The following is an 18,985-nucleotide window of genomic DNA, read 5'->3' as shown; positions in this document are numbered from 1 at the left end:
AATCAATGTTCGTTAATTAATCTGTCTGAATATTTTAGCAGAATTATAATAAAAGGAACCTTATATTTTCGACATATCTGAATTTGAAATTAGAACTATCACCAAACATTATCTAATCATTAAAACTAGACACGTGGTCACACAACGTCCGATTCCAACTACCTTGCACAAACACATCGGTCGCACGTCTGTACGCAGCCTAAACCAACACTCATTACCAGATAACGAACGTGAGCAGCGCGCCTAAACGCTTTTGGCAATAATAATTTTACAAAATAAAAAACATTCCGACTTCCGTCCGCTATTCAGATTATTTTCATTTAACGAGTTTTCATACCATTATACCTCTGAGGTCAAATAGACAAATTAGGCATCCTCCTACTATAAATGCGAAAGTTTGTGAGGATTTATGTATGTTTATTACTCTTTCACGGAAAATATACTAAATGGATTGTTATAAAATTTGGTACACGGATCGAATTTAATCTGGAATAAAACATATGGTACTTTTTATCTCGAAATTCCCACGGGAGCGAAGCGCCGGGACACAGCTTGTAAGTATATATTTTTGTGATCTCCATTCAACTCACTCTTTCACTTTGACACAACAAAATCATGACGCACGGCAAGATCTAAAAATCGTTCTATTTTGAAAAATGTACAAACAATACCGTCAAACATAAATGTATTCCGCAAATATTTTAGTTTTATATTTGAAGCTTTCATAATTGAAATATTTAGATATTTCACGCTCATACTAATAAATGTATATTGGCTTAGCAAAAAAATTATGTCATGAAATAATGAAAACAATAAAACAAAATAAAAATTTCCTATCACACGCAAATAAATTTCAACCGTGAAAGATAATTGTACGCACATAATAATAAACTGGGAGATAAAAATACACAGAAATATAATGGTAATGATGTGAACCATGCGATTTCTCATAAATTAAGCTTCTTTTGCGGGAAGTCAAATATTGATATTCACACATTTCTGTTTGCTCCGTGCTCCGTGACGACGATGCCAAAAGTCATTTCAGTAATAAACAAATATATAGGTAATTGTTATGAGAATGAACAAAAAAGCTTCTTCATTTACTAAATATTTCCACAAAATTGTCGTATACACTACAAAAATAGAAGTTAAATTCATATATATCATGATAAACAGCTATATAACACCGGAGCGATGGATTTCTCTACAGTAGTATCTCCATTTATTGAAAATCTTGCAAAACCTGTCATTTTCAAAAAGTAATTATGTATTTTGGTATAAAATTTAATGTACTCCTGTATCAAAATATGTTTTTCAGAACTCATTATCCAAATGTTAAAAGCGTGTATAGAGTGAGAGAATTACGTATTTGATATCGATAAAGCTTATTTCGTTATCAGTGGATTGATATTTGATCAATGTTATTTGTATTAAGTCAATTTGTTAACTATTACCTATGCTATTATATTAAAACCATTCGAAAAGATTACTGGTTAAAGAGATTGTATAATCTTTATTTACTTACTAGCTGTGCCCGCAACTTTGCGTGCGCGGTTCTAAAAAAGTAACATTATCTTTTACATGAGATCCCTTTTTTTTTTGGTTACCCAGGGGAATGCTTGTTACGCACTGAGTGTGGGACTCCTGAGCTGACTAGCGGCCCAGCTACCCACTAAACCCCTGGGGCGTTTCCATGCTACCGTTATGGGAGACGTCACGGGGTCGCTAGGCATTTCACCGTGACGCCCCCCCGGTCGGCCTTTCGGCCCCGACCTGGGCGAGCAGCAAGCACAAGTGCTAACCACCCGCCCCTTACGCCACGCGAGCGTGGCGCGGACCATCAAGCCCGCTCCGCGCACTAGTCAGAAAGATGACGGGGGGAGCGGGCATCACCGACCGCCGGTCCTGAAGGGACCAGCGGTCACAACACACATAGCACACACACAAAATCTTGGGTGCCACTGGGTACCCAAGTCTGCCCCTGTACGGCCAAGAGGTGATAGGCAGGTGACACCCACACATTGCACCCAATACAGAGGCAGCCACCCTTCGGCCGCAGAGGACAGGAGATCGTCAAGAGACATACCGACGCTCCCCTTCCCCTGCGGCCCTACCGCACCGTGTTCAGCGCCACGGCCGCGCTGTGGTCGCGGAGGACAAATCCCCGTGACCCCACCTCTGGTCCCCTCTGGTTTCCACATCCAAAGGCTGGCTCACAGCCAATGGCAGTACTACCGAGGGGACCGTCCACCAGGCCCCGAGTACCCACCAAAGTCTCTAGGCCTTGGGTTCAGCCCCACCATCGCGACAAGATGGGAACCCGTCGGGGGGTTACATGAGATCCCTAATCCATGTCTTCTATTGAAGAAAGCTGAAAAAGTATCGGCTTTGCAAGTACAATTTAGGGACTACATCGACCGGACCGTATTGGAGCTTATCATAAATTATACAGTGGTTATTCTGAAATGTCAATAGCTTGTGGATTTTTAAGTAATACCATATGATTTAAAATTTGACGTGAAAAAGTACCTGTGAAGGTCCAATTTCTTAATAATACTTTGACTTTACAGATCGAATCTGGCGCATTAGGGTTGCTACCGTTCATATTTGCGTGAAAGTGGTTTATGCGCACACATCACTGATGCGCCACGGAAGCGTGGCAACAAGAACGGTAGGAAAATTCAGAGAAATGGAGTCCTTTCTTGTATTTGTTTGTTTAAAAATGCAATTTAAGAAATGGTGATATATTTGAAAATGTCGCTCGTCTCGACTGCAGTTAGCGATGCACAACAAAGCGTGCCACAACACTGCGACACCCGATGACTAGTGGGCGGTACGTGTCCACAAGAGACACATATACCAAAACAGGTGTTGCCTACTTTATTATTCTTTGTTTATAAAATGTCACGAGCAAAACTGGTACCAATGTTATAAGTATTACTACACCCATATGTATATCTGTATATTCACGCGCTGGACTCTCGTTTGTTACTTCCAAACAACAACCAAAAAACCTTTAACTTTATAACCGCTGTGTTTCCCCACAGGACTTCGCAATCCAACTCTGGCGAAACTTACCCAGTAAATACCAAAACCATACAAACTTTCAAAAACTTAAGCACTATTCCCACTGGCGACCGACCCTTAGTTAAAACGAGCTGACCAGTTGGACCCTTGGTTATTTAATGGCCATTAGTGTAATGTACTTTACCCACTTACATGATATTTCATTATAACTATCACGATTTATAACTAAGTTTAAAATTGACACTAAGAAATGAGCTAGTTTTGAGTACTTAACAAATTTTCATTTGTTCTCCCTGATAATAGAGAATAGCACTAGGCATCTAAACAGCTATTTACTACGATTTCGTACCAAACATTCATCCAGAAAAGTTGAAACATACTTTAAGCAAGGTCTAGTCTCGTTCTGTTAATGTCAATATTGTACAGTGCGACTGTGACAAATCATATTTTAGCTTTAAGTATGTTTTAACTTTTTTATGAATGAGGGTTTTTTGGGACCAAGTGAATTTGAAACTATTCATTTCCCAACAAAGCCAATACTTAGTTTACGAAGAGTTGATTTTATTTGTAGACAGCTTCATTACTAAATCAACTCCCAAAGTTCTTATTTGCCATATAAAATACATATCCACTTAAAACACCTATACAACACACACTCGACGATATCCATAATTCATTCCAAGGCTCCCCGTCTACCCAACAGTTAACCCCGTCAAATTCTTAACCTGTCAAGAAGTTCCCAAGTTGGTCGCCGGCTGAAGTAACAGATTTGGCCATTGCCGAGCCACTTCCAAATTGAATTAATCATAGTTGGGATTAGTTCGCTTTGACGACCTGCGGGCCCAGACGTGACTGTCTGAACCCGTGTGTTTCGATACCAAATTTCATTTTAGCTAATTTACTGAAGGGATGTAATCGATTTTGAATAGATAGCAATTTTGAATAGGTAGCGTTTAGCGAACCCTGGACTCCGACGCTCAATGGCTGAGGAAGATAAGTGAAAGAGACGAATCGTTTATTTACAAAATGTACGTAAATCTCTCTCTCTCTCTTCGGAGTGATTTCCCAGTTTCTTCCTCAGTACGCTTTCCCATTTCTTGTACATCATACAGATTAAAATACGTTTTTATTATCTATTGTATTTTTACGAATTGTATTGATGCAATAAATCTTAAATAAACAAAATATGTTAACGTGTTAGATTTTTGTTTTAGCTGTTTATTTGTCTCATTGCTGTAAAAAATAGGAGGAGGAATAAATAATTACTTAAGTTTAAATATGTACGTAAATGTAAATAGATTATGTTTGTATAAAATTATTTTTATTATCAACTAGAAATTAATAAGAAACACAAGCTTATTTTGATACGTACAAATTCTCAAACTTCTTAATATACTTTAATAGTTAACAACTTGAAGTTAGAATACAAACTCCGTTGGTCAGTTAGACTAACTGCTTAATTCAAAGCGGAGCCGGCCGTCTCCCGTTGGGAATCGAACCCCGGACGTCGGGTAAGCAGCAGATTTATTAAGAGGCTATTCCTAAACCCGCTTTAAAATTAAATCACGCTTAGTTGAGAACTAAGCCCGTGTTTAACTGTCTGCCGAAGATACGGCTCTCAATTCAACCTGGTATTTACATTTGAATTGGGTAGTAGTGCACTGTGTAATATCTTGTTGAAATGAATTTTAGTAAAGAAAAAAAAAATAACTCAGGATTGACTCATTTCAATGAGCTCGTAAAACTAATTGATATTTGTCTTCAAAGATCACTAATATATTTTATAAGCTATTGTTACTTTTTATTGCAGAAATGTATAGTATAACACAGAGAATTAATTCTAAGTTCCCCAGACCGGAACTGATAAGTAAAAGTATAATAACGACACATTATCAACAATAGAAGGGTCGTAAAAGTTTGCCAGGAACACACAAATACGAGGAAATATTATGTCAATTACGACAGATGACAACATGTTTAACATCAAATGGAACCCTTTCGGAGTTACACAAATCAAACGGCTAATAAAGAAAGACCGGGAATTTCTTTCAGTCCAAGTTCCGAGACGGGTATTTCCTTGCCGTACAAAAGGGGTTAGTTCCCTCAGACAGTGTTCGCAGTATTGTTTCCCCTATATTTATATTGTAAGGAACAATCAGTGTTATCTCATAAAGTAGGTACGACGTTTGAAATGACACGCAAGTCTAGCCAAATAAAACTTAATGGTTTTAATACGTAATTTAGGTGTATACATTACTGTTTTTTTCTTGCATATATATAAATGCCACTGCTAACACTGGTGCCAGATTTTATACAAATCGTCTAGAGACATCTTAGGTGACTATTACGACGACCTACCGCGTCTAGTGGCAAGCAATCGTATACACACTAATGAACATAAACTGTTAACCAGTGCGCAGGTTTCCTCACGATGTCTTCTTTCACCTTGGTTGGTTCTTTCAAATGGTTGTCTATGAAAACTTCTAAATGTACATGCATGAGTCAGATTGGTATACAAACTCATGTGACATGAGTAGGATTCGAAGAAACTAAGCAGTGTCTATATATTAATTCACGTCTGAGTTCGCCGATTGTGTATAGTAACTACAGGTACTCAACTGGTATCAAAGCAAGCACCGTCAAAATGTTGAAGTCAGATTTCAAATAGTTGACTAAGTTAAACCGACTAACTAAAATACGGCGAGTTATAACAAGCTAACATTAAATAAACAATCCGGCGGTTATTGATTTCAGTTTAGCAACAACATAATCAACCCTAATTTGTCTAAAACTTTGGACAAGCAGTCCGAATTAATGGCTGCACGAATACAAATTGTTTGTCGGAACAAGCTGATCAATTGAAATGTGAATTCCAATAACAAATTTGATTCCATAGATTTCGAAAGTCCAGTTTTACTACAAAAGTATATTATAATTATAGAACTATCAAATACCTAGTAATAGTGAGATCTATGTGCGTAATTATAATAGAGTAACAATGAATAGTTTAAATCGGCGGTTCTCATTTTTTGGAAAGCTAAGCATGTGACAGAGCTTTGAAATATGTAAAATTTAAACTTGTTTTACATGTAAACTGACGAGACAGCTGACACTCTTATTAAATTTTCAATAAAGTTCTCATTTTATAGTTTTTAATTATTAGTTTGCAAAATTAATTATGATAACGAATCAGTCTTGAAACACAACACTAGCGGGCTAAATCTACATTCGAGACTGGGATTTGAATATATTCAGTCAGATACGTGCGATTGTCTCACTATTCTCCATTTAGGCTCCGTCACGTCATTTCTAAGACAATAAGACAAGCGCGCTATCTCGTGTTAATTTCCTGGGGGACTGAATCAATGAGTCGTAGACGTCACTAGTTGCTGACTGGCGGAAGCGTGCCCTACAAAACACTCAGTTATTTGTGAACACAAATAGGTTATGTATATAGAACTGTTATTAATATTGAAAATAAATCACCATCTGGTAGGATCCAAATACCTGTTTTACACATCTAATGTAACACTACAAATAAAATTTATTATTCAACAGGATGATATATATTCTTAGATATTTACTTAAATCTTTTTGTTATTATGTGTTATTGCCCATGTTTCACCTGACTTTTCCATTCATGGAAATCTGCACTATTTCTTAAGTAATAGGTTAAAAAGGCTTATAAGAAAAACAGTTTCATATAGTCTCAAAATACAAACACATTACATTATTCAATAATTTAACATTTACTTGTATTTAGTTAACCTGTATCAAAAATATGAAAACATATTTCCAGATAAAAACCCAATTCCCTACCAAACAGCAAAAAAAAACCAGATATTTTCATTGGCAGCCACTAAAAATATTAATCGGAGAGTGAATATTTCAATATCGCATGTAAATCGAATCGTAAAACTTTCCAATAACGTTCCTTTACAACACTGTAAAAGGGAATACACTCCGCGTATATAATCAAATGCGGCCAACGTCAGAACTCAGTCGAAATGGAATTTTTTCGCTCTTAAAAATTGCGAGCACGTATCTAATATAGTGAAAACAATATTCTAGTGACCGGATGATTTCAGCACAGATGCTTGCCCTTCCAATATTATTTACGTAGGTGGGGCAAACTTTTTCGTACAATTTGATATATGAGTGCGACATCAAATACTTCTAGATTGTACTATCAACCAACCCTTTTACTACGTTTATATCATTCCAATCTCAAACACAGGCGAATTGCAAGTTAGTGTATAGCATGTTTTTCGATACATTAATCAATTCTAATATCGAATATTGATGCAACGTTTTTTGCTACACATATGTCATCTCAATTTATATCGATAAATATCAAGTTATTCATGTTTTGGAATAACATGAATTCCATTTTCATATTTTTCTGAAGGTTTAAGTATCATAATTTGAGATCACATATATCGCATTTTTAATGCGCGGTATACGGGGGGAGCTAACACGCGGATCGATCCCGAGATATAAAAACCACATTAATCTGCACTTATCTCGACTATATTATTTAATGACGCGTCATTCTGCGTTATTTGTAACATTTACGCCGATATACACGGCGTTCGATGATGCCTCTTTAGATAAGCGTTTTTACGCTGCCATGACAGCGTTTCGTAAGTGATATTTGCTTGGGGCTCTTTTTATATTTTAATTCATAGATTGACAAGCGGCTCAATATATATTCTTTCACTATAATTCTAACACTATCGTAGTTGAAGCTAACTCCATACACTATTGATACATGTCGTATAAAAGTCCCAAAATATTTTTATGTAAAATTAATGCCAAAGTTTAATTAACAAATGCATCTGTTACTTATTTGTACAAAAATTTATTTTCGAAAATATTAAGAAACATAACAAGAAAATAAACCGTTTATTACATTAGCCATTGGGCCCATAAAACTGTTTCCTTACGCCGCTGAATTTGCATGAAATATAAAGGTGACCGCACACATAGTTGGCTCTTGTTTATGGCGGTCAGTGTTCCCCCTTCCCCCTCGCATTCCTGGCTCCGCTCCTTTATTGTCTTACTTTCCGCTTATGACATCCAAATGATATATTTGTACAGCGAAAACAAAAGGCATGGTTGAAATTGTTAGTTGAATAGTTTTAAATGCGAATAGGGTATGAAATACGCGAACTTTTGGATACATTACAATTTTACTTTATAAACTAAGATATTTTTTATCATATAGGTACTAGAATATATTTTTAAAAGTTTCAAAATTCGATAATTTTATTTTTTGCCATGTTTATGTTTATTTCTCGCATAAATCGATAATACATAAAAAATATTTAAGTTCGCGCGCCAGGGAATCTCCTATTGTTTTTGAAGGTTAAAAATAACGTTCGGTTAAAAATACATATTTCTTTTTCTAGAACACCAGACTATTGCATCGATTTACCTGTCAATTTTCAACTACCAAAGATAAAGCTAGCCGCAAATAACACATTAAAAATTATCTCCATTCTCTTCGCTTTCACATTTCACGACTGAAATGACAGCTTCCATTCACCGTCTCGCCATTATTCGATTATTCGATTCCATCGAGAACTGTCAAGTGTCATCGGACAATCGGCACTCGATCTTCTATGTCCTAATGAGGGGCCGCTCAGAACGAAATTATTAAAAAACCGGCCAAGCGCGAATATTTATTGAGTTATGAGGGTTCAGCATACTATTTTCATAAAAATATGTTTTCGTAATCACTTCCATAGGGGGCGGCTTTGGGATTTCCGTCTTTTGGATATTTGCAAGCAACTCAGTAAAATAGAGTTAAGCTGAGTTTATGATAGCTGAGTAAGCAATGATTATATTACTAAAGATTTAATTAGTACAAGGATTCTATTAGCACGTGTTTTTTCGTCATATAAGTCCATAAAGACATTTTTTGTACCGTTTTGATTTAGAAATGAGATTGACTATATTAAGAGTTAGTATATGTACTGTACTGGAAGAATTATATAATCTGTGTGTCAGCAAGTACTCACGCAAATGAAATAGGCAGATAAATCTTCATGATAATTAAGTATAGTATTTTTTAATACCTAGTTATATTTAAAGGATATTTGATTTAGCTGATTCGTTACAATACTAGATACATAATTTTTAATTATTTGACGAAATCCGAGAGACATACAACAATTCTTTAAATCAATTTTCAAACCTATTGCTTCGGGCTCAATATTTAAAATGTATTCAAATTTTGTTATGCGGAACCCTAAAAAGCATTAGATGTGGGGCAAACACCGTGATGGATGGCGCTCGAATCCGATCCATTTCAATTTTGTAGTACCGTCGTCATTTAAAGGGTGAGTGTGCCCGGGGTATGGAAATATGTTGGATATTGACCGGGACACGGCGTGGACTAGATTACCTATATAGATTATATGTATTAGCAATGTCTTTCTTAAACTATCCCGCTCAATGCTTATTAATTTTTTAAATGCCTGCCTGGACGTAATTGCTCATAGCGATATGGCCGTTTTTTACGCATATAATGTTGTGTTTTGTGCAATAAATGTTTATATATTTTTTAATTACTAATAATACTTAATTATAATAATAAAATTACTAATAATAATTGTTAATAATACTCGTATACTGTACAGAAAATCAAATAATTATGCGATCAAATGTATTATTAGTACATTAAAACAGTTAGATTTTAGCAAGTTCTTTCTGAGGCAGAACTTTTAAGTTATTGAATGCAGTTTGTTTTTTTTCTTGAGGAAGTAAAGTTTCCTGTCGCCAAAATTTGCAGAATAAAATATGGAGAAATAATTATTTAACTTCTGTCAATTACTGAACATTGCAGACATATCTTATGTCATTATTGTAATGGGAATACAGTGCAATCATCACAGATCCTAGAATCATTCTGTATAATTATATTTCGTTAATAATAAGTATGATTTTACTTATAACCATAAAATTTAGTAAATATTAAAAATAATAATGTGTAAGTTTTGTCGCAGAATGCCTTACTTGCCTTGCCTTCTGCCTTTCGTTTGTATTTCTGATGAAACCAAGATATAAAAAATAACCAAGTAATGTCTGCAAGGCAATAACGCGCGCGGTCTAACTAGGAGTGATGAGCTAATAAATCATATCTAGTTGCCGATTTATATCGCAATAAACGGGAGGGATGGCGTAAATAACGCGCGTTATCAACTCTTTATGATGTTTTATATCTACCATCGTTGTTTGGCGCTACATTTTTAACTAACTTTTTCCTGGACTGTACTGGAAATGTTATTTTAAGTTCGCCATTTGTTTATAAAAGTAGGATTTTACTTGGGACGATAAAGTTTTACGAAAAATCTACTAGATGGATTTCGATACACACTGGGTATTTTTCTCAATATTCATAAGGGAACAAAATCTAGCTGTTTGTATTTAATAGTATAGTACTTAATATACTTAGTATTAAATTAAATATTTCCTAGACAAATAAATTACTCGTTAAAAAATAATACAGGTTTATTTACTTTAATTCGCTGTTAAGAATTCAGTACGGTAAAAATACAAAACGCGACATAATCGTGAAAGGACCCTATTACGATACACTCACCATTCCATTCGGCATTACATACTCGTAGCATGGCTACGAGCGCTACGGGACATAAGCTACGAAACTCTACGAACGCTAACACCGACGTTAACTCACTGTATAAAATAACCATCTGCGGAAACCGCGCTTATCCCGAGAAAAACTCTTTGTGTGGAAAACTTAGCCCCTCTTATGATATGTTTATGTACTTTGAGATTTTATGTGGACGTTCTAACGCAGAGCACGAATTTTATTGGGTTTATAGAATTTTATGGCGTCATATTCCTTGCCGGCCGCTGTTTTTCATTGTTTATTGATTCCGATGTGTTCGGTCCGCTCGCTGACTGCCGACAGGGGTGTGAGTGACGAGTTATGAATTCGGCGACAGTTATTTATAAATGATAGTTTAGTTTTTGCCTTTAACTTGAACACTATATAATATTTTCCTGTAACATTATGTAAAGACTTCGGGCCCTTGCTTTGATTTGTCAGTCAGTAACATAACGTATTTTAAAATAACGGTTCCTTCCTACGTCTATCCTGTTACATAATTTGATAGACATAATTTTAATACCTATATCTAAAATGTCAGAGAAACATGTCTGAAATCCAGCGAGCGTCCAAAGCTGGGCTTTAGCAGTTTGACGGCGCACTTAATGTATTTATACCGGCGGCGGCCCGCGGCATCTGTGGCTAATGATATCGCTGGACCCATCGACAAAATAACGAAGGCACTGGACTGCTGTACCAGTTGTTACAATTGCATCAGTTGATTTTTGAGTGAGTAAAACGGAGAAAAATCTATATCTTTCTCCGTATCATAGGGGCATCTATATGCAAAACTCAAAAGTATTTAACTATTTAGATGTGCCATCACATAAAAATTCTCCTCTTATGACTGTTCGTATATTTGCAAGTAAAGCTAAGACAAGACAAGACAGCTGCTGTTTCGTGGATGCTAGAATATTCTTTTTTAATTTAGAAATAAGACAAATACAAATTTACTATATATGAATTGTACTAATTTACGCTCGACAATAATTCAGTTGTGAGCTGAAGGACAGAAAGCGAATTCTGTTTTTTCACTAATTTATAAACACTACCCCCTCCCGTCCCCAATAGGCCCCCATGAGTCGGTCATTAGTTAAACACGCACAGTAGCCCGCATGTCGCAAGTTTATCTTTGGCTAAACTGTAGGTATGTGGCTCGATTAGCCCTTTGATCAAATAATCCGGCTATAAAACAGGGCCAGAGGAAATTAAATTACATAACGTCATTGTCGGCGATAGTCCCGATGATAAGTCCACGCAGCTGAATAAACGCTTTTGTAATTGCGTTTGTGCTTATTAGGTGACAGTTAAGAGGATCGTATACCGCCCAATCGGCCGTACAAAAGGAGAAACGTTTTTCTACCCCTAAATATTATCAGTTCTCATTGATTTAAAATACTTTACGAACATATTTTTTCTGCGCAGGTTTAAGTTAACATCAAAATTGGCTGGTGCAGCCCAACATCAAAATTAATTGCAAAGTTTAACATAAGTATTACTAGCACCTAATAGACGCCGTATCATAAGTTTCATAGCCTTCCGTCTTAAACAAGTTTTGACATAGACTTAATTATTGGTCAGCAACAATCTATGACCGTCAGAGTTGCAGGAGCTTGCCCGTAGGTGAGACCGAGATAAACCAGTTAGTTTAATCGGCGGTCATATACACGACCGGCCCTCGATAGGGTACTGCTACGCTCTATGTAACGTCATGCATTTACATTATAGTTATGAAAAATATAAACTTTATAGTAGGCTTAAATAGGCTAAAAATATAGGTTTGTATAGTAGGCTTTATCAATCACTGTTACTCTCATGCTGAGTGGTTTCATTAAAAGATAAAATTCCATTTTCGTATATCCGGTTGGGGCTGAGGATTTAGTTACATTTTACTTGCACTTGTAATATTAATTCAATTCATGTAACAATATAAATATAATAACCTAAGGGCCTAATATATACTTCATAGGCCTTAAATTATATTATTACATAAAGAGGTATATAAAACATCGATGAACAGGTATCTATTTAGATTAACGAGAGGGGCACATGACCGTGTTCAATATCTACATACAATTTACAACAAGTAGTTTGTGCAACGTAATTTTATCATGCCTTTTTTATCTTTTACAAAAGCAACAATACGATTTAAATAAAACCTAATGCATGCAAACTGGTTGGAAAATGTTGTTCCGAAACGGAAGCCCGTTGCGGTGGTCACTCGATTAATACTAACATTAATCTCGGCCGCCCCCTCCCCACGCTCGCCCGGGGCACTTTAATTTATACTGTCGTTTTGACAATTGATAGCCAAGACTCCAGATGCTTTGTTTAAACAAACTTGAATGTGAATTAATCCATATTGTATTGGATTGTGCATCAATTACAATCAAATGACTTGGAAATGAGTTGTGTAATTATTTATCAGAAGTACGCGTCAATACGTACCAATTTAGAAACACATTATTCACAATTAACTCAAGAACGTTTGAGTATTTGTATACTCAATTTTGCAAATTTTTAAATAACCTTTTCTTTCATTAATTTTCATATTACTTAAGTATATACTTGACAGAACAAATTTGAAAAGAATATCTATTCAAAATTGTTCTGTCAAGTTCGTGATCACTCTCAAGTTATGCGATCAGCTTATAATATATTTTTTAGTATTAGTTACTGTTTATAATTATAAATAGAATCAAATCCTTTCAAATAACACAAATAGTGAAAACAAAAACAATTCATAACGCATTTAAAGAAAAAAAAGTTAAACACTCAAAAGCTCGTTTGTTGAAATACATTATAATTTTATTAAAATTTCACGGTTAGAGTTTGTGCGTGGAAATGACGCGAAAGGACGCGACAGATGCGGGCGTACAGTCGACCGCGAAATCGGACGCGCATGCCTGCTGTTTGGACGTTCAGAGCTACTTACCTTTATATAGTTGATTTGATAGTGACTTTTTAAATATTATTAATTACTTGCTGAATGATGTATCTCTCTGTATGAGTTGGATAAATAATGTTTACATTATTAGTGAAAGATGAATGGAAACCGCCTTGAATTTAGTTTATTAAAATAAATAATCGGTTTATTAAGTTTATAAAAAATACGAAAAAGAAACCAATCAAAACTCCATTTCAACTATACGTAGTTGGTATCTGATGGGTTTTAAATAATGTGACCACTATATCACCGCAATTTTCATTGAACTCTCTGAATAAAACCCAAACTACCTTATCATTAGTTTCCACCTCTATATTGATATAAGTCGGCCCTTTCCTGCGGCCCTTTGTGTTTGTCTAGTTAAATTAAGTTGAAAATTTATTCCGTATCAGTACTGTTCAAAACCCTTTGTGTCAACGTGGAATTTATAATTTTAAGAGCATAACTAATACAAATATTGTTGAGATTTGCTTTTGATTGCTGTTCTTAATTGGATATATTAATTACCGTATTACATAGGTTCAAATATTAAACATTTGTTAGCTGACAAAGTATGGAAACCATTTATTGTGCCCTCATACTTATCTTACTAATGTAAAAAACAAATGTTTATATAAAATTTCTCCTCGTGGTATTGTTTTAAAAAAATATGTCCAGATTTACTAGAGAGCGTGAACAGTAAATAGCAGTTATACTGAACAAAAAATGCAAAAACAACTCAACGGGAAAGTCAATCAAACGGGCAGTGGTGTAATTTGCGTGCAACTGCATCTGAGATGATGGTAAATTAATATTCGTGCCGTGCCGGGGCACGAGGGGGCACACGGGGCAGGCGGGGGCCCGTCAGCGACAGATTCACGCATGCCTTGCGACCGCCGCGACCAGCAACCACTGGGTAGGAAGCATTTATGTTGATGACTGTACTTTTAATACGAGACGATAGATTTAGAATCATATTTTGGACTCATTTACGTTTTGTTTTCTGTTAATCTAGATGCAAGTTAACTTGAGGCCTACTAGGGCGCAATTATAAATACTGTTTTATATTATAAGTAAGTAGTATTTGGTTTTTTTGTAACAGTATGCAAAATTTTATTCGCCATATAGTTTGGATGGACACACATTCTAGTATTATCGCAAATGGCAAAAATAAATTAAAACAATATTTCCAATGAAACAAGATTCCGCGCGCAAACAAAATCATTACGAATTAACAATAATTCAGTAATAATGAATGCACTTTTAAACGGGCTAAAATTTTTGATCAAAATTAAATTTCGCGTTTTAAGCTATATGGTATTTTAATTAAAACTGCTGGAGCGATTTTAGGGTTCCATTTAATAAATCCGGGCTTCCATCGGCGGCCGTCAAAGGTCATAATTAAATCAGCGTGAAATGCAGTGGTTCTGTATGCATGTGATAGTTGCAGCTCGCAGTTATTAAACCGCAGACTGACGTGTTCAATTTACAACGTAACCATTGGTAAATTTGTTGTAATCCAGAACCCCACCTGTGGTTTCGGGAAATTCCCTACCCTGCCTTATGAACTAGTAAATTTCCCAATAGATAATTTAGTTCTTGGGTTACACGTTTCAAATAATGTTTTATGCTAAGGAATTTATTTTCAAAAACACAATTCTATATGTTTTAATTTCAATTTATAAAAAAAGCCTTGTTTCAAACAAAACAAAATATATATGATAATGCATTCTTTTTGTTCTAAAATATTGTTTCCGTTCAGATAAATATTGCAATTAACTACACTTTTTATTTATGATTCCCGTAACAGTCCCTTTAATTGCCGTGGAAAAGCTGCAAACAGAAGCTAATCATTTATGTATAATTAAAAGTTAATCCAAAGCATGTTTTGTCACACTATCTAACCTTGCAACATTTAACATTGACAGAACAAGACAAAATATGTATATATATAAAATTATGCTTTAACTTTTTATGAATAAGGTTGATTTCCATTTACAGGCATTTTTTACACAATAAGTAACGCGTATTCCGAGTCACAGCACGTTACACAACTTGCAGATACAATACGAGCCCTCTCAAGTTTGCTCCATACATTTTCATTCGGCAAACAACGCCTGGGGAAGTAATTAATAAGGCTAATATGATTAGTAGTTGTTCGCCTCAACTTGCTTTTGCTTCTCTCTATAAATTATAGGGAGTTATTAAGCACAGAATTATTATAGTGCACTTTGCTGCCGATAGTTGATAGTGTTATTGTGATACAGTTTACAAGTTACAACGCGAAAAGTTAAGACTTGATAATGCATCTGATGAAATAACTGCGACTTGAAACATTATTCCGGGGAAATAATTCAAACATAAAAATAGAAATTAAAATTCACATGACCCCGAATCTCAGATTTATCATCAGATTTGTTCTCTCCATAAATAATAATAATACCCTTTATTTCCTCTTTACAAGAGCTTCTTACTAATTATACATGTAATTTGCACATGTTATGTGAATGAGGGCACATGGTCCATACACTGCATTGTATAGAAGCATCAGCCGCAAAAGTCTATCTATTAATCAATACATAAATTCCTTAGTCAGAAATTACTTGTATTATAGTTTATGTTAGACGGATAATTAAAGTTAATATAATATGTATATTGAAGTTCCAACAGTGGCATCTAAATCAGGCAAACATCCCAGACCAACTATATTTCAGAACGGAGACTAGTCCGGGAGTTAAGCTACAATTAAACGGTCGTAAATTCGAAGTTTGGGTCGGGCGGTCACTTCGGGGAGCTCAGTGCCAATTTATCAATTATTTACGCCACTTGCTCCCCGCGCGTCCCGTCACCTGCCCACAAGTTTGGAGATCGGTCGGTCGACCAGTTTGGTATAGGACATAATTTCGTAGCCAATTATGTTTCTTGAGAAAATTCATATTCAATTTCGTTAACACTTTGTAGCACCTACTCTGTACTTTAAATGATCAAATAACTAAATTTGAAGATAAAAAAACATCAAAAACAGTGAGGAAGAAATGTTGAAAATTCTGAGACGAGAGAGAGGATGATTTTTCAATACGAAAACGCCAGATGGTTGGCACAGTTTATTGCAATAAAATTGCATGTATTTACTCTTACGCTCACAATAAATAATATTTTCGTAAGCCCTGGAATAAAAGCTGAAATATTCATGAATATATTTTATGCTACTGATAGGTATTACAATTCAACTCCGATAGCTTATTAAATAAATAACATACTTCAGAAATGTTTCGCTCAATAAATGTTGCAGTTAGAAAATATTGCCTTTTGTATATTTAATATTTTTTAGTTAAAATAAACTTGTCATTATGCCTTTACAATTATACAAGGCAGAGTCACAAATTACATCTAAGCTAATCTCGAGACCATAGACACGGCCATAGATAACAGAGCGGAGTTCTCAAAGAGGACGACAGCGGCGCCCTCCCATCAGTCACTTAGTGCTGTCTCGATGTCCCAGTGGTGTCCCGACTTCCATATTATATTATACGTAGAGAAATAGTTATTGTCTACATCAATATAATAAATCTTGATTGCTCTGTTCGCTTCGCTGCGTACGGACATGTCGCGATACTTTAGCCGACTATTGGTTAAAAATTCAAAATTCTAAAATACATAATTTTAGTTTTTTAATCTCACTTCTTAGTGTTGTTCTTCTTAGGGTTCTGACCCAGACCTACCCGACCACAGAAGTGTGACACAGCGCAAACGTAGACATGGAGACGAATTTTATGAGATGTTCAAAACACTCACGACAGAAATAAGAAGTTGGAAGACCGAAATCCAGTCGGATATTTCTCAGATAAAAGCGAACTTGGACTCAGGGTTCCAGGAACTTGTATCAGAAATCACCAGCATTTGCCAAGAACACATAGAGTTCTGAAGAACTGTCCAGGACCTTAATGCTGCGAATGTTGAATCAAAAAAATTAGTGACATCCCTGGAAACTTCTGTTCAATTCAACACCGACCAGTGCGTAGAGCTTAATAAAAAGTAGACTCTTTAGTCGAGAAGAACAAACCAATCTCAAAACTCGAAGAAAAATTGGAGGAGATGACTAATGATTATAATCAGTTGCAGATCGAGCTGAATGCTAACAATCAAAGAGATCGTCTTATGAATTTAGAAATTGTCGCCCAGAGGAGTGGAGCACAAAGGACGATATTGATAACACATTTTAACTTAAAATTAACTTATTCATCGAATCCATTAAATTGAGATGCTGACATTACAGAGCATTTGAATAGTCTACACAAGTGTAGGTCAATGTTGGGGTGCTGGCGGACTCTTGGGGTGGGACGGCATCCATCTACGTCAGACACAGTTTGCCCACGTCTGGAACCGCTGACACGTTGGTTTCTTGGGTACATATCTACTTACGTTAAGATACAATTTATTGCATCGAAAATATAGGAGTGATCTACAAACTAATTTGTTTTCGGTAACTTTGTTTATTTTAATTATAAGTGTTTTATAGAAACCAGTACAATTATATTGGTAGGTGTACTTTATTTATATATTTTCTAAATATTGGAAATAAATTAACAATTAAAATTAACCGTTTTGTGAGCTTCAATAGAAATTGCAATTTACAAAAATGTCATTTTTTTATTGTCGTCAGAGATATCACATTGCATTCGATTCAATGCATAACAAAAGTTGAGGAGTCCTCGTTGGGAGCCGTTTTGGGTCCACCAGGTCATGATTTCATAATAATGCTTTGTTAAAGCATTAGGAAATAGGTAAGACTTTTAAGATTTTATTACAGATAAATAAACATCGGGATAAATAAAACTAAAAAACCTGTAACAAGATATATATGTACATTTATAAATGTTTTATCCACCCAATTCCATTAGATGTATATTACTGAAACACACACGAACATCGGTTATTAAAGTACATACCTATGCATGCAGTCTGAATCCGTTTCCGGTGCAATAAAATTAACATTTACTCAAAACTACCGAAATATTAATTGTTTGCTTTATCAATTTACCGAAAAAGCATTTCGCAGCATTTGCTTTCATAAATACTGATATGCCCGAAGCCAAAACTGCAAATGCGATTTTACTTCGACATATGTAAAGGTATTTACTTATGACATCAGGTTTATGTGATATATAAATATTACTGTCGTGTGTAGTGTATATAACTCTGCACTAGTATCAGGTTTTATTCGAGTCACCCAAAAGTATGTGACATAAATTTAGTCTGATATATAGGTAGTTTAGTACTTTCGAAGCGGTGGTGGTGAAATGTCGCCCGCATGTGAACCGAAAGGTCCCAGGTTCGAAACCTACTCATGCCACATGAGTTTATACCAATTTATACCAATTTGAATCATGTGTAGT

Source organism: Plodia interpunctella, chromosome 4 (assembly GCF_027563975.2).
Source record: "Plodia interpunctella isolate USDA-ARS_2022_Savannah chromosome 4, ilPloInte3.2, whole genome shotgun sequence".
NCBI lineage: Eukaryota > Metazoa > Arthropoda > Insecta > Lepidoptera > Pyralidae > Plodia > Plodia interpunctella.
Note: the sequence above shows the minus strand (reverse complement) of the source record.